The sequence below is a fragment of the Mustela erminea genome, chromosome 3, assembly GCF_009829155.1.
Source record: "Mustela erminea isolate mMusErm1 chromosome 3, mMusErm1.Pri, whole genome shotgun sequence".
Classification (NCBI taxonomy): Eukaryota; Metazoa; Chordata; class Mammalia; order Carnivora; family Mustelidae; genus Mustela; species Mustela erminea.
The window spans coordinates 66,703,884-66,731,498 of NC_045616.1; the positions used below are offsets into that span (position 1 = coordinate 66,703,884).

Sequence of the window (27,615 nt, forward strand, 5' to 3'; positions counted from 1 at the left end):
CATTTGGGATTAATCCTCCGTCTGCCAACTTTTCTACTTATTGTCCCATGACACATGCTCTTAAGCACCTACAGATAGCTGGGAAGAGGGTGGATTTTTTTTAAGATTTTTATTTATTTATTTGACAGAGAGAGATCACAGTAGGCAGAGAGGCAGGCAGAGAGAGGGGAAGGGAAGCAGGCTCCCTGCTGAGCAGAGAGCCTGATGTGAGACTCGATCCCAGGACCCTGGGATCATGACCTGAGCCGAAGGCAGAGGCCTAACCCACTGAGCCACCCAGGCACCCCGAGGGTGGATATTTTTAATGCCAAGTGTTGTTGACATTTTATACACATATACATGTGTGTGTGTGTGTGTGTATATATATATACATATATGTCTATGTATATATATACATATTTTTATGTATTATATATAGAATTAGAGTATAAATGTGTATATATATTAGAAGTAAATTCCTGAAATAAGTGGGTCATATGCTTTGTTCCTGTCAGGTGATCGATGAAACACTAAATCTGTCATTTTCTCCAAAGGAAAACAAAATCTAACTCTTGAGAATTTCAGTCAATCCCCCTTTTGTTTCAACCTAAATTTCCATGGACTACTTCCAGCATTTTATTTCCCTGGCTGAAGGCTAATGCTCTGTGTATCACTGACAGACCCCAGCGTAGGAATGTGAATTTCCACTGTTGACAAACTTGACCCCACTTCTCCATACCCACGCCCGAACTGCCTGCACAGCTCTGAGAGGGTCTGGTCACGAATTGAGGCACCAACCTGACAGGAGGGAGACAGATTGGTAAGGCTGGCTCGGAGGGCCATCTCCGCCAGTGCTGTGCTGAGTAGGAAGGCCCGCGTGTTTTCCCTGGATGTGCTGGTCTCGTTAATACCTGATCCCACCAGCGTGACCAACTGCACAGGCCGCTGAGCCAGACGCAGAGAGAACAGACTGGGTCAGCCGTGCCTTTTGCTTCCCTACAGCGGGGAGAGTCTGTACAGCACAAGGCCTCTAGCACATTTTGAAAGAATGTTTTGTACCAGAAAAGCTAATTTGCTATGATTAGTTCCATTACATTTGTGAGACTGTCACTCCATATTTATTTGGAAGGCAGGTTAGAGTCCCTTCTGGTGATTTTCCTCTGTGTGCCGAGGGGGCCTCTCCAAAATTTCTAACAAAAAATCGATCTGGATGTAACCATGAATGCCTCCTGGGTCCTCGGGTATAGAAATACCCGCGTGCCTCGAGAAGAAGAGAGTCCTGAGTCAAGCGCAGGTCACCCTGACAGGATTTCAGAGGGTGGGGGAGGGAACTGGAGGACCCCGGAGGAAACAGGTACGGGCCTGAGGCCTGGGGGAAAGGTGAAGTGGGGCCATTCACTTTCTACTTCACACACTTCTGTGCCGTTTGAAACTCTTCCAAGTTTCATTTTGTTGGCGACAAGAAATGTTGGTTATGTGTGGTCCCCACAGCTTTGGAGTGGCCCCAGGGAGAGGGGAGGATAATGTTGTTGAGCTCGTGATAACAGAGAAGACACAACCTGAAGGAGCAGGGCCTGAGCCAAATGCCCCACGCAGAAGAAAAAGGGAAGTCATCCCAGGAGTGTTTGAGACAGGACTTAGGGAGGATGAACGCTTTGTGCAGAGGGACTGAAGGTTTCTCTCCCTCTCCTTCCCTCCCTTTCTCCCTTCCCCTTCTTTCATCCTCTCTGTCTCTCTGTGAAAATCTGGTGCTATGCAGTGTAGACCCTCTCTGGCCCTTTATAAATTATTCGTTAAGTGTACACTTCCACTAACCCCTTGGGGGGTGAGTTTCCTTTTGAAAAGATACAAGAACACATCTAATCTTGCCTTGGGGTGGCACAAGGGAAAGCTAGGGACCAGCTACACACATGCTGGCCTGAATCCCATAGTCGCAAAAGGCGGTCGGTGTAATGGGATGGGGACAAGGAAAGCCCAGAGTCTGGAACCCAGATGCCATCAGTCCTGTCCGGCCACTGCTTGTCGGTGACTCAGAGAGGGTCTAAGAGGCCTATCCTTTCCATTTTTTTGCACAGACTCTCTAGGCCCCAAGCTCAGATGGGAGCAGGAAGTAGGAAAGCTGTTCTACGTGGAAGGAACAGTCATGCAGGCCATCTGGGAGCCAGGAACAGAAGAGGATGTGTGCAGAGGCAGGTGTCAAAGGAGGCGGCCTCTCCTGCATATTCTTAACATAGTGTTTCCAAGACTTGAGACCTTGCACATCTACTCACGGTGTTGATCAAAAGAGCTTTTTTGAGAGATTAGAAAAAAAGAAGAGTTAAGCGTTCACGCATGCAGTCTTCTAATTAACACTGCAGACCCGGAGTGAGAGAGAAAGCACATTGGACTTTTTTTTTTTTTTTTTTTTGAAGCAGCTGTTCTCCAAACAGCAGGCTCTTCTCAAGGAGACTGTGGGCTAATGCTCTCGGATTCTGTGAATTCAGAGAAGGGCCTCTGACCGCTTCAGATGGAGGGCTGGCTGCCTTGTGGGGCAAAGGAATCATTTACACTGCCAGCCACATCGTCGGCTGGAATCACATAACCTGGAACTCGCACGGGCCAAGCATCACGCAAAGCCTGTATTGACTGTTTACTGTGTGCCGGCCCGGTGCTAAATTCATCTCCCACTTTCCCTCGTGTCATCCTCCCAACAACTCAATTACCAATGAGGAAATGTTACTGCCAAGGTCACCTTCAGAGGACATGGTGGAGACAAAGTTCAAAGACAGGTGTGTCGGAACCAAAGCCCATCCGTCATGGTCTCCATCAGCATGCTAAACACCCCCCCCTCGCCCCCCCAGCTTCCTGTACTTTGGATGTCAGGCTATTTCCAGTGTTTGGCATAGATGGAATTGGATGCAAGCTTGCTAATTATGAAAATCACAGGTTTTTATTGGCCCTTCTTTTTGAAGCCATCCCTCACCCCAGGTCCCTCCCCTCTGCTCACAGCACACCCACAACTGTCCCCTGGCTCACTGCATTTACTTGCAACTATTTGTTCAATCCACCTTTCTTGTAACACTGTGGGCAACCTAGGGTGGGGGAAGGAGAGCTCCGAGCACAATGTCTGACACATGGTCAGTGTTTAGCAAACGAATGAATGAATGACCTAAACATTTCCCGAGTCAAGTATACAGCACAGTAACAGCGGAGCAGCTTTATGCAACGGAGAGAACGCCAGATGCAGAACTGGAAAACCTACGCTCAAGCCTGGCTCCCTCACTTACTAGCTGTGTGCCTTGCACACGTCACTTAGCCCTTTTTGGCTTCTGTCGCTTTGTCTACAAGTCAAAGCAGTTGGACTTGAGTTCCTCAAGAACATATCCAAATGCCAACATCACCTGAGTTTGTGTTCCTTCGTGAAGCAACCTGCTCAGGTAAGATCCTGCACGCTCAGCGTGAAGAGAAGCACATCTTCAGATCCAGAGTCCAAGGACTTGTTTCCTGAGCTGGGCAGTGCCCTCAGCTCTGTGCCACTACTGTCCTGCTCCCCAGTCTGCTGGCTACTTCTCTGCCCAGGTGCCAACATGTCTACCACACCCCTTTGGTTTGATCCTTAATTTAGACTCTAATTCAACTTCCTGCTTCACTACTCGCTCGTCTCTACCTACAGACCTCGTCCTCAAGGTAACTCTCCATCAATCCACCCTGTGTAGGACCCACTCAGAATCTCCGACGCTTCTAATGACAATGTCAGTCACCATCTTAACATCAGATCAGGAGATATTCATGAGGAGTTTACACTCCTCTGTGAGTTTACACTCCTCCTTTGTCCCTGTGAGGTATGATTAATGTATTCCAGCCAACAGATTGGAGGACATGCTACCATACTCATCTTGCTAATTAACACCCTTCTAGTATGCACGCTATTAATTGGGCACTTGCTGTCAAGTCGCCTTTGTAAGAGAGTGTAAGGGCAGTCTGTGAATTAGATCAGAAGGTCACTCAGTTACCGCCCAGGGCACACAGGCAGGCAGCTGGAAAGGCAGGTGTAGAGGGCTTCACACAGAAAAAAATGCCTTTTCTGCTTCACATTCTATGTGAATCTCTTTAGTCCAGAAGCAGGTGATGGCAGGGATAGCAACAGAGCCAGCAATAACAAGGGAATTCTGGTTTCTGAATCTGACATACATGGGAGGAAATTACTTAAATTTATCTTTAAAATGGAGAGGAAAACCACCCTGAGGCTCATTTGCAAAAAAGGTCTGCATTGCAGGAAGAAGAGGAAAGCACAGGAACTGAGGAGGCAAAACTTGGAAAAGAAAAGGCCTTCCCCTGGGGGAGTGGTGCAGGACAAGGGACCAAGGACCTGTCTGTGCCCCCCGTAGGGCAGAGCAGAGCAAGGGGTAATATTTGAGCTCCAGGTGAGGAAGCATTCTTTAATGCCTTGAGCTCCGGGGCAATGAGCTTCCTGTCTCTGTCAGTTTCAAGTTTAGTCTGGTCTGCCAGATAACAGGACTGTCACAAACGGGCCCCAGTCCTGTGGATGGGCTCCGATCCGGTGAACTTGAAGCTTTGACCTTGCCCTCTGACCAGATTTGCTCGGCATCCTAATTGTAAGAGGGCAGTACTGAGCCAACAGGCAGCTGGCACCTGGAAGTCTATCTTGGGCCTGGATGTCTGTGTTTTTAAAATTCTTCCCACATCTTTATTTTTTGTAGCAGGTATTTTGGTTCCCAACCCCCTTCCTCTTTGCTGTCTTCTCTCATAGAGGTTGCAAGAGTTAAGTCCTTGCTTCCCCAGCCTCCCTCCACAGCCGGAGGTGACCCTGTGACCGGACCCTGGCCCAGGAATGTAAATGGAAGTTTTGAGGCGGGGAGGAAGCTTGTGAGGCCTGTGGGACTCAGGTCCCATCAGGAAATGGAGGGCACACTCAAATTAGGTGGACTCGAGGACGGTTTCACAAAGGAATGATTTACAAAGGTGTGGCCAGAGGAGGGAGCCCATGGAGGCAGTGCAGTACCCAAGCCTGGTATCAGGAGACCCAGAGGCCTGAGGAGGAGGAGCAGCTAGCCGACCCAGAAGGAAAAAGCTATAGGGAATGGGTTGCGTGGAGAGGAGCCCACCCCAGGCAACTCCATGACCCTGACAGCAAGGATGATTCAGAGGACCTGATAGACTTCTCTCCCTGGCCGGGTGCACTCACTGATTGCTAGACAGCTCCACGGGGACTTGGAGGCAGAGGATCCAGCCCTTCCAGGGAGAGAGAATCCCACTAGGTCTGTAGCTATGCGCAGCTGTCTGCCCACCATTCATCACTCGTGTCCTTTGGTCCCAGAGGGTGTCCTGTGTCCTTGGTCCCTTTCCACTCAATCACTGTACAACTACCCTATGTGTAGGAAACCCTCTTGCCCTCAGGTGGCTTACAATCTGAGCCCACAAACAAGCACACATGCAGAGAACAATCTGAAGATGTTTGCATTTTAAGCTTCATGGCAGCAGCCTTAAGTACTGTAGAAATTACGGGTAGGTATTGGTCAGTAGGGACAGTGAGACCGAGTCAAAATTCCATTCCCACTGCATATTAGCTGAGTGACACTGGACTGTTACTTAATCTTTCTGAGCCCTGCTTTCCTTATATATAAAATGGGAAGAAGGACATTCTCCTTTATGTGCTCTCTTAGAGATTAAAGATAATATACATAAATTACTATATAGTGATAACATTCCTAAATATTTATTATATACCAGGTATACAGATAAGTTATATACACAGATAAGTTCTATGACGTAGGTACTATTATCATTCCCATTATATATATGGGAAACTGAATCACTAAGGTGTAAATGACTCCCCCCAAGGTCAGCAGCTAACAGGTGACAGAGCCACAAGTGATACCCAGACGGACTGCTAGAAGCCATCTTACCCACTTGCCATACTGGCTGACGCAGTAGGTGCTTAACCATCTACCACTGTTCCTATTAGAACCACCATCTTTCCCACTACCACCAGTACCACCATCACTAGTGTGGGCTAGACTATGTGGCAAAGTTGCCATCAAGAGTGGCATCTGGGCCTTAAGACCAGAGTAAGCTAGTTAAATGTGAAGAAGAGAGGACATCTGAGGGGAAGCAACCGCACAAGGAAAGGTGAGGATGGCCCCAGTCCCAAAAGGGACAGGCAGCCTTGCCCCGGGGAAGTATGGCATGGCCTGGGGAACAAGAAAAAATGCCTGATCGCTGGGGCTGGAGCCAGACCTCGGAAGCAGACCTGAGAGCCATGCATAAGAGTGTGGGACTGACGATGGCCATGAGAGACCAGGCCAGTGCTTGGGCCAGACCATGTGACATGCTAGAATAGAAGTCCTGTTCTAGAAAATTCGCTAGAGAGCAGAGAAGCCAGCCTTGCAGGAATGCCAGCAAGGACACTGTTGGTAATAATGAGGTCTAAAGGGATGGCACCATGGAACTGGAGAAGTGGGGCAGATGTGTCACCGTGAGGGTGCAAATTCGGGGAAGGACACACGGGCATCAACGAAAGGGAATGAGGAAGAAAAAACTAAATGCTGCCTGCTAGCTTTCCCAGGGTTACCCCTGAGAGTACATACAGCCAGCCGCATACCTCGACTTGCCCTTCCTCCGCTGGTCACCCTCAGCTGGGCACAGGGTGGCTCTCCAGTCCCGCACAGGAGGGTCACCTGCGCCACGTGCACTATGTGGCCTCAAGGACCCGTGACTCCAGAGTGGGGGATTCTTTCGCCCTCCTGGAAAGCCGACAGAAGCAGCACAGGCTGCCAAGGGCTCCCCAAAGCCCTTCCAAGAGCTGAACCGAGTATCTGCTGTGACACAGAAAACAGAGACTCTCTGAAAATCCCTCATTCACAGTCCTTTTGTTTAGAAGTCACGAGAGCTTGCTCCTCTGCTACAACCACATGACCACACTTTTTTTTAAATGGAAAAATGAGGGACACCATGTCCGTGTGCGTCCAAATGAAGTAGAAGATGATGGAGGGTAGATGTCACCGCGGCTCTTGATTTCTGCCCTCGGTGAAACAAGAACTGGGTCAGAACATTCCCTACCCTCAGAACCCGACTGCAGGGTCAGTTGCTGCAAACTCACAGCTTATCAGCAGACCGTGTTGTTGCAAAGCCTCCTGCTGTCTGTCCCTGTCACCAAGCGAGACACCAGCTTGAGGGTTTCGACACAATTCTGAAGGATCGAGCAACTCCACCTTGAAGGAGAGGGCTGATGTGATGGGGGAAATGCGTGGCATCAAAGATGAGGGAATGAAGAGCAATTGCAACCCTTTGTTCAGACACAACTTCTGACGCCTTCTATCCTGATACACATCCCCCTTGGACGGAACTCCCCTCCTGGGATGGTAGAGGCTGGAGAAGCTCCTTCCAGCCTGGCAGCAGATTCCAGAGCCATGGGGTTAGACAAGACCAGCAATCTCCGACGGCCGAGAGACCCCACCCAGCAGTCTGTTTCCTCTTGAACCATCAAGCCCAGCTCCCGAGGCAAGAAGAGACTCCAGGAGTTTGACAAGATTTGCACTGTCAGAAAGCAAGTTTTATTTTTACCCTCAAGTCCAAAGTCTTCTAGGTGTCTGCAAACTGAGGAATTATTTTTACCCAGATGTAGAAGACAAATTCTTCCGCTTTGCCTTCCTGCCCACCCTTCCCACATGGTGCTGGCTGTGGTTGGGGCTGCTGGCTGACCTCTGTAGTGTCTGAACTGACCTGGAATCTTCTTGCCTGTGCCACCTTCAAACCATGCCAATCCGGATGAGGGCTTGGGTTTTTTGTTTTGTTTTGTTATGTTTTCCCTTTCTGGCTCCCATTCCCTTATCTGTAAAATACACAGAGTTAGCCTAGATGGTTTCTGTGTTATGAAATTTTTTAAAAAGGATAAAGGTTTTTAAACACATCTATCTTAATATAATCCATTTTGTCTTTTCTCCTCCCTGTTTATGAAAAGGGCAACCTCTTGTTTCTGTAGCTTGAGAATATTTGCCACATTTTGGAAGTGTGTGGTCCTTACCAAATGGAGGAAATGAGTAAGGGTGGGGGGGAAATAAATAGAGAGTACAAGAAGTGAAACAGTTTGGTTTGCAGAGACTGAAACTTCCGGCCTTTCGCTCCAAAGACCCAGCTTTGCAGACCTCTGGCTTGGCTCCCCCACTTACACCTGACTGGTGTACCTCTCAGCCATTGGCCTCTGTGGGAAGCACCAGCTGAACGCCTCTGTCTCTGGTTCTGCCTTCCCCATGACTTGACACCTTCAGGGTTATGAGCAGAGGCACCCTGCAGAGCATAAGGTCCTATGAGATGATCTTGCTGGGCTTTCCGAGGAACCGGGGAATGGCAGGACAAGTATTCTGCCCTCCTGACCAGCACACATCAATCAAGTAAGTACTGACTTTGTGAGATAATCACCAGCTCTCTAGCAGTTCAGAGGAGGGAGGTCAGGAGAGCTGGAAGAGGCCTAGGGAACACCAGCCATCCCTAACACTCCAGGAGCCGAGAAAGAAAGAGAGCATTACCTCCAGCAACCCAACTAATGGTTTCATGGTTCATTCATGCTTTCTTCTAATAAGACTCTCCAATGAGATCTACTATGCTCCAGAAGAGAAGAGAAGATGATGAATAAAATAGGACCACGTCCTCCCCGATACTCTTCCTGAAAGAAAAGCTGACAATTTAATAGATGAGTGAAATTCAAATACTTTACGTAAGTCTACAGAGACGTGCCGTCACCATCATCCAGTTTCAGAACAGTTTCATCATCTCCACAGAATCCTTCACGCTCATGGGCGGTTCATCTCCTTCCATCCCCAGCCAACCACGCGTCTTCTTTCTATCACCACATCTGCCTTGACTAGACATTACGTAAACATGCAGTCATGCAATGCACACTTGTGTCTGCCTTTTCCGTGTAGCATAAAGACTCCGAGGTTCAACCACATGGTAGCCTGCATCAGTACTTCCCTCCTTGTTATAACTGAGTGAAATTCCACTCTATGGATCGAGCACATTTTATCTCCTCACCAACTGATGGACATAGTGATTATTTCCAGCGCAGGCCGCACAGATAGTGCTGCTATGAACATTTGTGTGCAACTCTTTGTGTGGATGTACATTTCCATTTCTCCTGGGGAGAGACTGGTAATAGGATTGCTACGCTGTATGGCAAACTTATGTTTAACTTTTCAACAAAGTGTCACACTGGTTTCCAAATGGCTGGACCATGTTGCAGGTGCACAGCAATGTAGCAGGTCTCCAGTGTTCCCCTCCCCCCCCATCTTAGCCAGCATTTGGTATCAGCGGTCTTCTGATTATAGCCATTCTAATGGGGTGAAGTGGCATCTTGTAGTGCTTTGAATTAGCATTTCCCTCATGACTACTGATGTCCTTAGTGACAATTCATGTATCTTCTTTCCCCCACTGAATTGCCTTTTGCCGTTATCAAAATCAACTGACTTTAAGGATAAGGGTTTATTAATGGACTCCCGGTTTGGTTCTAATTGAGTTATATGACGACCCATAAGCCAGTATTACACTATCTTAAATAATAGTAGCTTTAGAGTACATTTTCACTGGGAAGTGAAAAATCCTCCAACTTTTTTCTTTACAAAATTGGTTATTCTAAGTTTTGGTTTTCCATATAAATAGACTGCTACTTTCTATTTTTTTTTTTAAAGGGCTGGAATTTTAGTAGGAATTATCAAAGTTGGAGAAAACCACCACCTTAACAATATTGAGTCTTCCAATCCATAAACATGAAATATGTTCCTAACATTTATTTAGACCTCAAATTTCCCGCAGAAGCATTTTGTAGTTTTCAGTGTACAATCTCCCACTTCTTTTGTTAAATGTATTACTAATCTTTTTTTTTCCATCTTATTTATTTATTTGACAGAGAGAGCACAAGCAGGAGGGGCAGCAGACAGAGGGAGAGGGAGAAGGAGGCTTCCCACTGAGCAGAGAGCCCGATGCAGGGCTCAATCCCAGGACCCCAGGATCATGACCTGAGCCGAAGGCAGATGCTTAACTAACTGAGCCACCCAGGTGCCCCAAATTTATTCCTAAAGATAATGTGAATGGAATTGTTTTATTCATTGTTCATATATAGAAATACAACTTCTTATCTCCTCTGACTTTGCTGAACTTGTTTATTAATTCTAATGTGTATGTGTGCATCCTGAGGATTATTAATTAATCATTTTTATGACATACAGCCTAACAGTAAATAAGACAGAAGGGAAAGAGTAGCGGGGGAAAAAAAAGACAAAAAAAAAAAAAAAAAAAAAAAAAGACAAGAACTCCAGAGACTCAACAGTCCAGGACCACTTAGGGTTAGGGGTGAGCAGCACCATACATCTCAAATACAATGACCACACCATGGTATTAGCAGCCTGTGATATGTAGCTTCCCAAAAAAGAAAAAATAAATTAAGTTCCAGGGCTACTAGTCAAGAAAACTAGAAATATGTGTCTATCTGTCCACTTAAAAATACCATCTGTGGTGTTTTTAAGGTTTAGCATTTGCTGGAATACACGTATCTCTTCTAGAAGTTTCACTACAAGATGCTTTCTGAGGTACTGCTTTTTTTTTTTTTTTTTTTTTTTTTTCCCTGAATCCAGGATCATGTTGGCTGTCGCCAGGGCCATCAGACAATTTCCCAGTGGTTACTACATTCTCCTATTTCTTGGAAACTTCCAAAATTAATTCACCTTTGGAAATCCTCTCCTGCCAGCATGACAGACAGAGTTTGCTAAATTCAAGTGGAGGTAGGATACTCCCTGTTTGTGTTCTTAGGACAAGGGGCTATGAACCAGACACAGGGAAAAAAAATACTACAAAGGAAATTAATACTACAGAATGACCTCCTAACAGAGGGAACAAGGAAGCCAGTCTGGAGCTATTAAAATGAGTTAAGTACTCAGACACACAGCACCACCCCTGCCCCCAGGGCAGGCTTTCTCTATCTGCTGGCCTCCCCTCAGCTCCTACAAAACAGATGGGCCGGGCCCGAGGGACCAGGAGGCTGCGGGTATGCCAGAAGCAGATGCAGACCGGTCTGTGCAGAGCTCCTAACAGACCGCCCAGGAAACACCCCTGGGGTGGGCACGCAGACAGCCAGCTGTGCCACAAGGTCCAGGGACCAATCAGCTCTGCACCTTAGAGGGACAGGTAATCGTCCAAGGAGAGTACCTCCAGTTTCCATTGGTGACTTTCAGGGTATGAAGAGGGTGCTGCTGTCAGTCTGTCCTGCAGTCCTCTGAGAGTGAGAAATGAGACCGTGTGTGTGCATAGACGTGAGAACAAAGACGTCAGGTCCCTGCTGCTGCTCTGGGCAGAACTCTCAGCTCCTGCTGGCCCCAAGGTCCTGGGAAGAAGCTCATTTCCTCCTCCCATCTCCTAGTCCAGTCTGACCTCGCTCTCCGTAGGCCCATTCTTGTTCTGCGTTCCCCCGCTGCCTCCCTGGAAAATCGGCTTTGACTTCTCACAGGCATCCCTCTAGCAAACAGCCAAAGTAAATATAGCATCACAGTTCACAGCAGCCCATATGAATCTGAGTGTCCCCCCACCCCACCCCTCACCCCCCCGCCCACAAGGAGCCACTGGGCCCGCCTGGCTCCCTGTCAGCCAGTGAGCCAGGTTCAGGCAGATCAGACAAGAGCTGACTCTGGCCTTCAGGCTCTGGCGCCCAGTCCAGGCACTGGGAAACCTCAGGCCACTTGGCCTCTTGGTGGGGAGAAGACAGTCCAGCAAGAAGGGAAAGCCACTGTCTGGGCCCCGGAAGCCCCAGCTGCAGCCTTCCCCAGCAAGCCAAGTCCAACACCATCACCCCTTCCCTGGCACACACACACCCACACACCTGCAGTCTTCCCTGGGTATTAGCTGTGCATCTGCTTATCGGCAGCCTGCCTCCTAACCTGAGAGCAAGGTAGGAAGCCAGTGGGAGGAGTGCACAGGGCACAGGAGAGGAATCCGAAACAGCCAGAAACAGAGATACTCTAGATGCCTACCCAGAGGGCCTTAGTGAGAACCAGAAGCTAACAACAGTTAGGCTTGCCAATATGAAACCAAGCTGACAGGTAGAAAAGCTCCCAGGGTCGTGCAATGATGACCATGGTCCCAGAGTTCACAGAACCCTGAAGGAGCCTGAAGGAGCAGGCTGGTGAATGCACAAAATATTTGTTCTCACGTGCTTGAGAGCCACTGGTGAAGTGGGACTGAGGTGGTGGGACAGGGCCCGCAGGGGGCAGGGTGGATAAAGTAGCAGCCTCGGGCATCTGTGGCAGAGCTAAATACGGGCTCTCCAAACCCAAGCACAGCTTGTCCCCTGCCAGGCGACCGATCGGAGCTCTCGGAATGGCAGCTGTTTCAATAACCACGTAGGAACCTTTCCTGCTTCCAGCATCACAAAGGACCGAGGTGTTCCACATGAGTGGAACGGCAAAACGTGATTTTAATAACTTTGAATACTAATCCTCCGATCAACACCTGTGACTCTTGCCATTGAGAGAGAGAGAAAGGGAGACATGAAGCCTGTGATCGCAAAAACTCATTTATACAATGAACACAGACCAGGTTCCTAGTATGTGCTAGGCACCAGAGTGGTTATATAAATTCCTAAGGCATGAATTGCATTCTGTAAAAGCTTATGAGGTGGTAGAGGATATAAGCTGTGTACGGGAAGAGCCATAAAGCAAGGGAGATGATGGCACCTCACAGGAGACTGCTTTTAGGAGTGATCTGAACCAAAGGCTAGTAAGGTTCCACTGATGAGTATACGTCTGTGTGTTTCCTCGCTCTGTCTTCTGGGAGAGAAACTGACAGCCCAGCAGCCACAAGCATACTGACATCCACATCTTGGTTTCTAAGCAGGATCTATCGAGAAATACTAAAATTAATGGGGCAAACTTTAAGGGGAAACATACCTTCAAAATACTTATCTACACATTTCCTAACTCTTAGGATGGTTTTAACACATGATCACAAAATCTTTGATACCCAGCCCTCCAGGGAGTGGTGCTCCATCCCCTTGGGTAGAGGCTAGAGGTACAGACTTGGTTCTAACGAATTATGTGTGAAAGGAGAAAAACAGTGACATTGCTGTGGGAAAACCTGGACAATATCAAGGTTAACAAAATGATCAAGGTTAACATCGCCAGTGATAAATCATGTTGATATCATGTGCTCACAGATATCGGGGGATAACAAGAGTACTTCCCCCTCTGTGATATTTTTCCAAAAATCCAAAACCAGAGCCTATTAATGAAAGCACACCAGATAAACCTAAGCAGAGGGTCATTTTATAAAACATCGGACCACCACTCTTCAAAAGGATCAGTCATGAAAGCCAAAGAAAGACTAAGGAGTTGTTGAGTTTTGGGGGAGACTAAGAAGACATAACGTGGCACACCCTGGACTGGATCCTGAAACAGAGAAAAGACATAAACAGAAAAACTGGGAAATTAGAATAGAGTCTACAGTTTAGTTAATAATATTTTATCAAAGTCAATTTCTTAGTTCTGATTAATGTACCATAGTTATATAAGATGCTAGCATAAATGGAAGCTAGTTCAGGAAGGATATACATTTCTATGGGTAAGCCAACACAAATCCTGAGCTCAGAGCCAAGTGTGCACATTGCAACACATCCCAAGAAGTACAGCAAAGCCTTTGAAAACGGAATGGGCAATGCAACCACCATTCTCAGAACTTGCCATCTAAACCTAACTGGAATGATTGCTCACTAAAACAAAACGCTCCGGGCACCTGGGTGGCTCAGTGGGTTAAAGCCTCTGACTTCAACTCAGGTTATGATCTCAGGGTCCTGGGATTGAGCCCCGCATTGGGCTCTCTGCTCAGTCAGGAGCCTGCTTCCTCCTCTCTCTCTGCCTGCCTCTCTGCCTACTTGTGATCTCTGTCTTAAAATCTTAAAAAACAACAACAACAATAACAAAATGCTCCACATTCTTTGGAGGATTTTAACACAACCCAGAGTCTTACTACTTAATGTACAAGCTGTCTCGGATATCATCCCAAATTATCCAACATATCAACAACCAGGAAAAAATCCGACCAATTCTCAAAGGAGGAGACACCAAACTGATGCCAACTCTAAGACAACCTAGACATTGGAATGAGCAAACAAATACCTTAAAACATCTTTTATAATCACTCTATATGAGGCAGAAGTGAATGCTTTTGAAAGAAATGAAAAACTCATAACAAACAGAAACCATAACAAAAGAACTAAATGGAATTTTAGATGAGAAATTCATTATCCAAAATAAAAAGTTCACCAGACAGACTCAAATAATTGGAGTCTATATTCAAAAAAATAAAAAGATCATATGACAGCTGTCTTTCTCTGCTTGACTTATTTCACTAAGCATGATACCCTCTAGTTCCATCCACGTCGTAGCAAATGGCAAGATTTCATTTCTTTTGATGGCTGCATAATATTCCATTGTGTATATATACCACATCAAGAATAAATGAAACAAGGGAGGGAGACAAACCATAAGTGACTCTTAATCTCACAAAACAAACTGAGGGTTGCTGGGGGGAGGGGTGTAGGGAGAGGGTGGTTGGGTTATGGACATTGAGGAGGGTATATGCTATGGTGAGTGCTGTGAAGTGTGTAAACCTGGGATTCATAGACCTGTACCCCCGGGGATAAAAATGTATTATATGTTTATAAAAAATAAAAACTGAAAAAGTGAAAAAAAATAAAAAGAACCCAAACAAGCATTCCTTAACTTGAGGATACATAAACAGAAATTCTCTGATCTAAAGAACAGACAGAAATGCTACCAATTTCTGGGTATTAATTTTGTATACTACAACTTTATTGAAAACATTTGTTACTAATTCTACTAGTTTTTTGGTGGAGTCTTTAGGATTTTCTAGGTATAGTGTTATGTCATTTGCAAATAGTGAGAGTTTAACTTATTTTCTACCAATATGGATACCTCATTTCTTTTTCTTGTCTGATTGTTGTGGCTAGGACTACCAGTACTATGTCAAATAAAAGTGCTGAGAGTGGACATCTTTGTCTATATCCTGATCTTAGAGGAAAAACTCTGTTTTCCACCAATGAGTATGATATAACGTGTGGGTTTTATTATGTTGAGGTATGTCCCTCTAAACCTACTATGTGAGAATTTTTATTATGAATGGATATTGAGTTTTGTCATCTTTTTTGTGCATATTTATATTATTTTTGTCCTTTGTTTTGTGTTTTGTTTTGTTTTGTTAATATGTTGTATCATGTCAATTGATTTGTGAACAATGAAACATCCTTTCATCCCTGAAATAAATACTCCTTCGCCTTGGTGAATGATCCTTCTAATGTAATGCTATATGCAATTTGCTAATATTTTGTTCAGAACTTCTACATCCATATTCCTCAGGGATATTGGCCCGTTGTTTTCTTTTTATTTCTATCTCTTTTCTTTTCATGGTGCCTCTCTGGTTTTGGGATCAGGGTAATGCTGGCCTTATAGAATGTATTTAGCAGCTTTCCTTCTTCTTCTATTTTTTCAAATAGTTTGAGAAAAATAGGTATGAGCTTTTTTTTTTTAAGATTTTATTTATTTACTTGACAGAGATCACAAGCAGGCAGAGAGAGAGGAGGAAGCATGTCCATGTATTTTCCGATCTATATTTTTATTGCTTCATTGACCCACTGGTTGTTTAATATTGTGTTGTTTAATCTCCACATGTTTGTAGTTTTTTTCCATTTTTTTTCCTTGGGACTGATTTTTAGTTTCATACCATTTGTGGTTGGAGAGATGCATAAAGAACACACACAACTCAATACCAAATAAATAATCCAATTGAAGAATGGGCAGAGCATCTGAATAGACATTTCTCCAAAGAAGACATACAGATGGTCAACAGACATATTAAAAGATGCTAAACATCACTCATCATCAGGGAAATGCAATTAAAAACCACAATGAGAGATTATATATACCTGTGAGAAGAATGGCTAAAATTAAAAAAAAATTTTTAAAACTAAGAAATAATAAGTGTTAGTGAGGGCATGGAAAAAAAAGAACACGAGTGCATTGCTGGTGGGAGTATAAATTGGCACAGCCACTGTGTAAAACAACATAGAAATTCTCAAAAAAATTAAAAATAGAAATATCATATGACCCAATAATTCTACTAGTAGGTATTAGCTCAAAGAAATAAAAAACACTAATTTGAAAAGATATATGCTCCCTTATGTTTAATGCAACATTATTTACAATAGCCAAGATATGGAACAACTTACTTTCCTAGTATCCGTTTATCAATAGACAAATGGATATATGTGTGGCAGACTATTATAAAGCCATTAAAAAGAGATTATGGTTTGTACAACAACATGGATGGACCTAGAGGGTGTTATCCTAAGTGAAATAATCAGACTGAGATAGACAAATAGCATATGATTTAACTTGTATGTGGAATTTTAAAAACAAAGCCAATGAATAAACAAACCAAAAGCAGAATGAGACCTATAAATACAGAGAAAAACTGATGGTTACTAAGGGAGGGAGAAGAGGGATGGGAAAAATGGATGATGGGTACGGAGAGATACAGGCTTCCCATTATTAAATGAACAATAGAAATAAAAGGTACAGCATAGAGAATGCAGGCAATGACATTATAATAGCAATGCATCAGGACAGATGGTAACTACACTTGTGAGCATACCACCAAAGATGAGCCACCTGTGTGGCTCAGTTGGTTAAGTGTCCAATCTTTATTTTGGCTTAGGTCATGATCTCAGGGTCATGAGATTGGGCTGCACATGGACTCCATGCTGGGTGTGGAACTTAGAATTCTCTCTCTCTCTCTCCCCCTCTACACTTGCCTCACCTATTTGCATGTGTTCATGTGCACACTCACTCTCCAAAAAAATTTTTTAAATTAAAAAATGAAACAAAAAGAACAGACAGAAAATAGGCTGAAAAACTAAAAGAGCCTCAGAACCTGTGGAACAACATAAAAAGTTGTAATATCCTTAGGGGCTCAGAGCCCCTAAGGAAAAGAAAAAGATACTGGTATGGAAAAAATGTTTTTGAAGAAATAATGACAATGAACTTCCCAAATTCAGTGAAAGACATAAATTTACAGATGCAAGAAGCTCAGGGAACATCAAGCAGGACAAATCCAAATGAAGCCATCATACTCAAACTGTAAAAACCAAAGGAAATCTTGAAAGCAGACAGAGAAAAACGATTTGTTACAAGTAGGAGAATAAAAATGTCACTGCAGATTTCTGACAGCAAACATGCAGACCAGAAGAACTGTCAACTCAGAATTCTACATCCCAGGAAAATATCCTTCAGGAATGAAATAAAGACATTCTTAGATCAAGGAAGAAAAAAAGGTTTCATTGCCAACAGACCTGCTCTAAAATAAATGTTAAAGGAAGTTCTTCTGGATAGAAGGAAATGATCCCAGAGGGACAATTAGAACTTTGGAGAAGGAAGAGCAACAGAAATGGTAAACATCTGAATGAACACAATAAACTACTTTTTTCCTCTTAGATTTTCAAAATGTGTGTGATTATTAAAAGCCAGAGTTTTACCATCGCTGGAGAGTAGGAGGCTCTTAATGTCTGCAGATGTAACATTTGTGACATGTATAACATAATGGAGGAGGGTAAAGGAACATATATAGTCGTAAGCTTTCTACATTCTACTTGAAATGGTCAAATATTAAATTTAAATACAATGTGAAAAGGTAGGTATGCATACTGTAATCCCTAGGGCAATCACCAGGAAAAAATATGAAAAGATCTAGCCATGAGAAGGGTTCTCTGGCCCCTCACCAGGTCTGACTTTAGACAGTCCTGAGGCTACAGTGAGTGACTGTCCCCATGACTCCCCCAAACCATCATTCTGGGCTCAACGAGAAGCTCCACTCATTGCCTCATTTTCTAATTTCCCCCATAACTGTGCAACAGAGGTTGTTCATAATTCAATCTACAACCCAATGTTGTAAGGCAAGGAAGAATATGAATAAATTCAGGTCCTTCCAGTCCCGTCCTCTGATCTTGCAAATGAGGAGACTGAAGACAGACAAGAAAAGTTGCTACTTGCCCAAGACCCCACAGCAAGCTGCTGTTAGAACCAGGCCTAACCTGAGAGCAAGTTTTTGTGTCTGGCTGAGAGCAAGTTTTTGTGTCTGGGGATCCTTCCCCAGCTACCTGAGAGCAAGTTTTTGTGTCTGGCTGTCCTCCAGAACTATTAATCACGGACAAATATGCAGACTTTCTACACATGGGGCACTATCCTAAGTTTGTCTATCTGTCTATCTGTCTATCTGTCTATCTACCTCCTATCTATTTAACTATCCACACTAAATCCTCACATGGCCTCACTTGAGGTAGATACTATTATTCTCCCTGTTTTATAGAAAGAGAAACTAAAACATTGAGGAATTAAGAAATTTGCCCAAGATTACACATCTAATAGGTGTTGGCTCTGAATCTGAACCCAGATGGGGGGTGTAGCATGTGAGTTCTGAAATATTACTGTCCTCCCCTCAGGAAGACCAATCCAGACCAGAACTCTGGGAGACATTCCATGATCCAGAAGAAAATGTACTCTGGCTGCCCCCGACCCACATCCCACACCCCCAGGAGTGTTTCTAGCCAGGTAAAATCTGCTTAAAAGTTGTGTGGAGGGCAGCTCTGAGGGAAAAAATGAGAAATAGGAGCTGACAAGAGGCGCCAGCAGCCTGAAAGGCGGGTGAAGAGAGGTGCTGGCACGGTTACTAGGCAACCTACCTCGTGCCTCCCGTCCTCTCAGGACTGGAGAGTTTCCCCCAGGCTCCTCTGTTCTTTCCTAACAACAGCTGATGACACCAGCTCCTTCTTCCTTCCAGCTGAGTCACTGCTGTTGCCAGTCACATGGTGAGGGCAGCCTGGAGCTGCCCCAAGATCCCCAATAGGGCCAGTTAAGGAGCCTTCAGTCATGCTATAGTCTAACCTCATTCCCCGGTAAAGACCAGTCCCTTGTGACCACCAGGGAAGGGGGGCACCCAACCAAGAAGGGCATTTTGCCAAGCCATCAGCCAACCATTTCACAGCTCAAGCTCGGTCTGACTAAGGAGGAGTGAGTGATGGACAGCTTCCTGGTGGGGTGAGGAGGGCTCTCCTTTCACTTTCCTCAGAGGTATTCGCTTCACTAGCAGTTCTGCCCAGGGATCTACAAAGTGGTGTTGCTGTTGGGGCCTCACAAATTTGTCCCTCATGCTCCCTAGGAAGTCTAAAAGGAAGCAGATGCCTCACACTGCTCTCTGTACTCCTTGTCTGATTTAAATGATTCTTTGGAGGTAAAAGGCTATTTTCACAGCCAACTCTGAAAAGCCAAAAAATGAAGTCATCATGACCCAGCAAAGAGGGGCAGACACTACTCCCTCCCCCGGAAAGCCACTGAATGCCATTGAGTGCTCTGAGTACTTTCTTCGCCAACAAGCCCACTCGTGCCGGTGTGATTCATGGTCTGGTCTCCCCGCAGTGGATTCTCTTAGCACCATCTTCCTCCCCCAGAGACATATTAGAGAGGCCACTCTTTCCCACCACACTGCCCCATTCAGCTCACAAACCATTCAGCCACCTTTTAAAATATCAAACTATAACACTTGCAGTAAACAGCCTTCCTGGATACCTTGTACAGGCTAGATTCCTGACTTCCATAACCCATGTGTGCAATATGCTAGAAATCACTCCCTCTTAAGTTAATATCATTAGGAAACACGCCATTTTATTTTTTATTTATTTTTTTTTTACACAGGAAGAACTGAGTAAGGAAAACAAGGAAAAAACTCCTACCTTAGGTTTGTCTTCATTATAAATCACTCAAATGCCACTTTGCAAAGGTGTTAGGCTCAGTCTTCATACCAGCCGGGCCTGGAAAGGCACTGAGAAGTCCACAGTTGTTTTCTGTTGAAAATAAAAGCACCCTTCAGTCACACTCTAGTATTTTCTCCCCACCATTTCCATAGTAGGAATCTAATGCCAGGGTCATTGGGAAATACCAAGGGGGTCTGAAATCCACTTCCCAGTAACTTTTTTTGAGGACATCCTAGAGTGGAACCCAGAGTTCTTCTGAGGGTCCTCCAAGAAAAGAGACATGTAGGTGGAGGAGGCAGAGGACAAGGCACGTGAGCCTTTCAGAACTGTCAAATTCTCCCACTTGACACACAAGGAAGTTGTGTTTCTAACATATTGTCAATTTTCCAGAAACCAACAAGTCACTGTCTGCCCTTCCCCCAACCTGAGATCCCAGATTTGGACACCTGCGCCAAGAAAACTGAGGTCATTTTCACTAGTGCCTCAGTGGAGCTCCCAGGGGGATTGAGTAGACAGCTAATTATTATTCCATCCTTCTGGCAAAATACAAAAAGGGCTAGTTTGTCTTGGTGAATGAAGCACAGAGTTGTCACTTGGCCCTCAGCCCACAAGAAGATCTCTCTCTGGGTCTAGCAGTCTTGAGGCTCTGAGTGGTCATGCTGGATAACTTTCCACTGGGGTAAAAGGAGATTGCCAACAACTCCTGTGCTCGGGAAAAAGAGTAAGAAAATTCCTGAACTTCTAATTTCAGTAACACTGCCCTCTGCCCTTCCATCTCACACAGACACACACTCATAAACCATAGTTGGTATAAAAAATTGGTTTGCTTTCCTAAGAAGGACAAAGATTTTCTTCCATTCATCCTCAGATCTTGTCCTCTGTCCTCATCTCACATCCTTCAAGACCACAGGTGAGGCATGGAGGACTGAATAAACTCAAATGGGTGAAAGGGTCGTTCCTCCTCCCACATCCATAGCAGAAACCAAAGCAGAAGGAAGGAAAGAATAATGAGTCTATGCTCTTAGGAACCCTTGTCTACAAGCTATCAGATGACATTCAGGCCCTGGAATTAATCTGTTCCCAAAAGAGATTAGTGTCCCCATATAAACCCTCAGGTTCCTTACTTTCTATCATAGTCACAGTGGTGGTACCATGTGATCATCTCCAGATACCCAGAAGAAACACCAATCTGGGGAAAAGCAGCAACATTTCCTGCTATATCTACTTCTCTTCCTGGTGTTGATATTGAGACTGAGACAGGTGAAATGGGCAGAGGGAAAATTTCTCTTTTGGAAATTAATAAAAATAATATTGTTCCAGTTACTCTTGCTGAATAGAAAGCTGTCCCTCAAATTCAATGGTTTCAAATCATTGATTTTGTTCATTAATCTGTCATTTGGACAGGGTTCAGTGAAGTGAGCTCATTTCTCTCCATTCAGTGTCAACTGGGCAGCTTCACTAGAACAGGAGGTTCCACTCCTACAATGACTCATTCAGATGTCTGGAAAGGTTCGCATAGTCTGTCGGCCCTCAAGCGGCCCTCTCCATGGGGTGGCTTGGGCTTCCTGACAGCATGGAAGCTGGGTGATTTCAGTGGGACCATCTCAAAAGAAGCAAGCTGAAGCTGCCTTGCTTTTTTATGGCCTAGCCTCAAAAGTCACAAAGTGCCACTCCCCCCACCCCCTCCAGAGCCATAGGTCCACCTACATTCATGAAAAAACAGATCCATCTCTTGTGGAAGATGAATTACTGTTGCACCAGAAGAAGAGCACATTCAATAAAAGAGACTATGGCAGCCATTTTGGGGAGAGACAGCCTGCCATACAAATGAACTACAACTAATGGACGATGATTCCTTACTACATTCTACACTCTGGCATAAAGTGTTTGGTATGAATTTGCATTTTAAATCTCACAACAAAACTATAAAGCAGGCATTAGCATTGTCCCATTTTATACATGAGAAAACTGAGACTTGGGGGGTGGGAGTAATTTCTCAGCTTGAAAGTGGCAGAGCTGGACACTGAATTCAGGCCCACCTGGGTCATGTACCAGAACTCAAAACCACTGCCCTGCCAACCTCCCAGAACTAGCCTTGGTTGGGACTCATTAAGGTGATACAATGGAAGGAGAATAGACCTTGCGGGTGGGAGCCAAGATTTTACCTCTAGCTCTGCTACTCATTAGAGGTGCCATTCATTATATGCCATATGCTATGTGAGGCACTTTACATGCATTATCTCACATATTCCTTAAAATGATACTGTAAGGGAGTTGTTATGTGATGCACATTTAACAAGTTAAAAAAAAAAAAAAGACTCTAAGAGGTGTAGCAACTTGCCCAAGCTGCAGTATATTAATTTACTAAACTGGGATTTTAAATTATTCTGTCTACTCCAAGGCTCTTACTCATCTCAACCCAAGGCCAGAGTCCCTGGACAAGTCTCCTTTACTCTCTGATCCTCAAATCCCTCACTTATGAGAGCAGAAAGCTGTGAGAAACTTTTGGCTCCAATGGGTAGTCCTGGGCACGGAGGCCTCCAGTGTTAAATCCCATTTAGGCATGGTTTCCCAACCTCAGCACCACTGATATTTGGGGTCAGACAATTCTTTGTTGTGGGGACCATTGTGTACAGTATAGGAAATAGAGCAGCATCCCTGGCCTCTGCCCAGTCGATGCCAAGCAAGCCTTCTTCCCCATGATGTGACAACTAGCAATGTCTCCAGACATTGCGAATTATCCCAGGGGGGATGATCTTGCTTTACAGCTCCCCCTCACTCCCCTCTTAAGAACCTCCATATTAAGGTACTACTATGGTGGCGCCGAAGTAAGTTTTTACAGAGGTCCTGGTCCGCATCTCCTTCCCCAGATGTCCCTCTCCTCTTGGTAACATCACCAGCTGGAAAGATCAAAGAGGGATCTGGATAGTATAACTAACTCACTTTTTTCCCTTTGTTGGGCCATTCCTTCACTGTAGACTCTTACCAAGTCAGAAACTGGTGGTACTCAGATGCCAGCAGGTGCCAAACGCCAGATGAAAGCACAAGGGGTGGTGGTGGTGTTTGCTCCTTTCCTTCTCCCTTTTTCCTTCTATCCTTTCTGCTATCCAACTCTTGTTCTTTCTCCTATTCTCCCCCCCACCCCACACCCCATCTCTTCTTCATCAGATGCTTGGCCAAGCAGGGGAGATGCTGTTGCCAGGAACCTGTTTGCATTCTTGGGCACACTGCTTCCTAGCAGGTCCTTCCTCTGAGTGGAGCCTGAGGAGAGCCAATGATCTGTCCCCCAGCTCCAGGCTGGTGGACACTAAGGGTCCAGGGTCTAGGCACTGCCTTCAAGAGGTCCTTGAGCCTGCAGAGGGACCTGACTCCCTTCCCCACAACCTCAGGCTCTGCCCACAGAAGCTCTCCTGATGACAACACTGAGCAAGCCCTACAAGGGAAGTACCAGGAGTGATTCATTCCTCCAAAGCAGAGAGTACTGGAAGCAGGGACACCCAAGAAGGGCAATGCCTCACCAGCAGCCTATGGCCTCAACCCAAGTTCTCACTAGCTCACAAGGCATCTGGGACATAACCACAAGTCAGAGGTGTTGGTGCTTAGAGCCTGACAGCTTCTACCCTTGGGTCCCCCATCTACCCCTGTGAGAATGAGACCAATTCTCCTTCTGTATGAGACCCCATCAAAACATCTGATGCATGATCACTTCTCTCCATTCTTTGCATCCACAGGCTAAATAGCCAAGTATCACACAGACTGAATATCAATCTTGGGATATGACTTGCACAGCACTAGCCTGGACGTGTTTCTTTACCAGTGTCCCCTACAAAGATATATGCTTAGAATGAAATCCACTTGTTATTTATTATATTTTTTTACCATTCCTCTATTGCAATTAATTCCAGCAGCCTATGTGATCAAAAGCCTAAAAGAGTATATTTCTGCCAGCTTCAGCTCATTCTATGACATAACTGCCCTCTATAGTTACTTCAGGGTTGTGTCATCATTGGGACAGTAGGATTTGTCCACATGTCCTTCACTGGTAGGATAATTATTTCTCTTAATGCTGAGTCTATATTTTTATTAACACAGCTGATAAAGACATCAGCTTCCTGGTAAGCACATTGTACCAGTGACCCATGGAGTGTTAAGGTGATTTTCACATTGATTCATGTTAATATGGTCAATGGTCACAAGGCCAGGCACGTGCAGTTGATTTTTTTTTCACCTAAGGACCAGACTTTACATTTGTCTGGTATTGAGCGTTACTTTCTTTGCTATCCATATTTTTGAATCTCAATTTCCCCTTCCAATATATTCTCCTCCAAGATCTATATGATCTGTATACGTGAAAATCCAACCTTCTATGCCTTCACCCATAATATTTTATTAATATTTTAATAAAAATATTGACTAGGATGGCAGGCCATTTTTAATTATCTACCAGAGATATCTGTCTGTAAGAGAGTAGTCTTGGGCGTGATCATTCAGGCAACTATACATTCTTAGCAGCTTTGGACCAGTGAGGTATCATTTAAATCTTTGATAGCGGATAACTTGAGGAACTTTGTGAGGAACTTATTTCTTGGAGCATGGGGTGGGAATCCAGAAGTTACTATGGTAAAAACTGAGCTGGGAAAGGGGGCTGAGACATCAGAATATGGACTGGTTAGGCAGTGGTAGGCTGTTGGAGAAGGTCGAGTCAAATGGGACACTGAAGTCAGAAGCAGAGCTGAACGTCCAATGCAAACCAAGGAGACAGGCCAGATCTCAGCACCAGGATCTGAAGCCAGATGGAAACTCGCCCCCTGGCAACTTCTACAGAATACATAAGGAGTGACATGAATGCACATGATGTGAAAGAGGCATGGAGAGCAAGAGAAACCACCTGCGTCCAGAGGCTGAGCTAAGTGGTTGGGTTTCTAAAAAGGCCTCTTTCCATGGGTGGGGTCCTCTTTCCTTATAAGTGGCTCACTGAGCAGATGTTCGGGATAGAGTCTGACGTCGATACTGGATTTCTGCAGAGCCTGTGCTAGACCCTGGTGACCCCCACTCTTTTCTCCAAGTTCTGCCAAATGCTCTGATTTGGTATCTCTTCTAGGATTTTACAGGGGGGTTATATCTGTTGTTTGTAGAAAAAAAAATTCAGAGAAAAAAATCAGGAGATTTTCTTGCCTGTAGTCATTTAGCATCTCTTTCTCTTTAAAGAGAACCAAGAACAGGTTTGTGACTCTAATGCCAAGTTTAGGTAGCCTGCAATGTGACTCACCTGGTCTTAAAAGTTGCACTCGCTTTGTGCCAGTAGGATCCTCTTTCCCACCCCCTCACCTATGTTTGGATGATGTTTTCTCTAAGTCATGTTTATTCTGCACATTTCAGCTTAGAGATCCCTGTCCCTGCCAGAGTAGGGAAGAAAAACAGGAAAGAAGCCGTGCTGCTTGCCCTGTCATCGGTCAACATTACATCATCTGCTCCTGGCCTCTATTTCTTCATTGTTTTTGATCCCTCAGTAATTTCCAAAAAGCCCTTGCTTTGCCCTTAGCATTTTCTGCGAGCCTCGGCTTGCTCTGGGATCTCACCTCTCTGGCATGATTCCTTCGGGTCTGTGTCACTCCTTTGAGTTTGTCTTTGACTATATGCCCATTTTATCTTCAACAGAATACTATGTTACCAATAATATTTTATTTAGCAGCCTCTTCCGTCGCTCCTAACTGAGGCATTTTCCATCTTAGAGTGTCTGGCTATGAGACCTTACACTCTGTTTTCCTGGCTTTAGTGCTGAGCCTGCATAAGCCCAGGCGTACAATCTCAGAGTAGTTCTGGAAGGACAGAGAACCGGAAAGCATGACTTATTAAAAAAAAGCCCAACCCCAAAGGGTTGTGAGATTTCAAAACACAAAACAGAAAAGGAAAATAAGAGTAACTAGGAAAATTAGGGTATTTAAAAATTCAAATTTTCCTGACCACCTGAAATGCTTGTGAAAAATGCAGACTTGGCCTCACCGTGGACCCCCAAATCCCTATGGTAGAAGACAAGGCATTCTTTTTTCCTTCTTTTCTTTTCTCTCTCTTTCTCTTTTCTTTTTTTAAGAGAGGGAGAGAGGGAGTAGAGGTGCAGAGGGAGAGGAAGAGAATCCCAGGACTCTGGGATCATGACCCGAGCTGAAGGCAAACACTTTAGCCTACTGAGCCACAGAGGCAGCCCTCCATGGAGAATTCTTTAAGAAAAACTTCACCTCCAGTTTAGTGCAGTATGAAACTGCTGCCAACAGTCAAAAGTTCCGGGACAAAATGGACTGAATATGCGTTAAGTGGTGTTCTAATTTAAGACTTGTCTTCAATTAATTATTCATTACCTGTCCAAATTTATTGTTGCTCTATCATAATTTCAGAGAGAGATTTCCTAATAAGGATCCAAAAAATTAGAAATCTGTTTTATCTCTGTTTTACAATGTATCTTGGAATTCTCTTCATGAGAAAATATTTTTGGAATATGAAGGCTAAGGGATTTTGGAATTCTCCCTCATACAAATTCCTTTCTTTTGAGTTAAATTTAATCTTTGTAACTACAGTGTGAGTCCTGGGAGACGATAGCTGTGATTATGGTTCTGCTCTTTAATGAACAGTGCTGACCCACTGACAATCCAAGGCTTTCTCAGTCCACCTACACATTTATTTATGAGCTACATAACATCCAGTTTACTTGATGGATCCTTCCCTCAAATTCCAACAACCCCTTAGTACACCTCCTGACACTTGTTTCCGGATTGCCAGAACTGCTCCCAGATCCCTTACAGGGAAGCCCTCCTGCATTTAGGAAACCCAAGAGGAAATTTTGGTTTATGGTTTTATCTCCTCTCTACACAATGACTTCTTTGATGGAAAGCCCTTAGAATAAAATCTTAGAATGCAGCTTGTAGCCAAGCCCTTTGGGATGAAAAACACGGCCCGGAATGTAACTTTTTCAGTGCCTATTGCTGGACAGATGGCTAATGAAGTGACATGTAGTTAAGGAGGTATCAAGGTGCTATCTAAGTGTGGAGCTTTTTTTCAGACTCCAAGCAAGACATGACATTCTTCTCCAAAGCGGAGGCTTAAAACTTTTTATTCTTATCACTACTGCACAGAGAGGGCATGCCGCCAGAGGGCTCCGGTAAGTGAGTCGTTTTCATTAACAGTCAGCCATTTTATCAACAGGTAAAGGAAGCGGCCAATATTTGCCGGGTATATTGGAGCAGAGCAGAGCTGTCTGGAAACATTCATTGGTAAGATTCAGTATATGAAGCAAGTACATGAAAAGAAAGAGAAGCTGGGGGAGGAAGGGAGGGAGGAAAAGAGGAAAAGGAAGGAGAGAGACCGAGAGATGGAAGGGATACAGGGAGGTAGGAAGGAAGGATAGTCGTTTGTGACACCAGGTGACCTGGGGACAAGAGCAAAAGGGGACCTACAGAAGAGGACAGAGATTACCTCAGAGTAGAGACTCCTTCCTTAACCTCCTTGGTTAAGGGTGATTGAAGTTCTGTGGTAAGCAGGAACTGGAGACTGACATGAAAACTCACCAAATGTTCTTTAGAGTTCTTGCAATTAACTGTGTGTGCCAGATTGTATATAATTTCTATTAACGATTTCAGACATTCCTAATATGTCTTTAATTTCATGAACCCTTTTGAGTATATTCAAAGGAAAGTACATGGCTAGGTGAACACTACTTGCTACAGTTAAAGCTCTGAGGCCAAGAACAGTAAAATCCAAGTAATCTGAGCCCTCCCACATCCGTT

At 44.7% G+C, this 27,615-nt stretch overlaps 1 long non-coding RNA gene across 1 annotated transcript in view; it reads right to left on the reverse strand.

The window, feature by feature from the left end:
* LOC116586267 overlaps positions 1 to 27,615 on the reverse strand; it is a 179,625-nt gene that overhangs the window by 47,984 nt on the left and 104,026 nt on the right. The window contains exon 3 of the long non-coding RNA XR_004283964.1: positions 19,817 to 19,927. This is a non-coding gene — a long non-coding RNA (uncharacterized LOC116586267). The remainder of the gene's footprint in view (positions 1 to 19,816; positions 19,928 to 27,615) is intronic.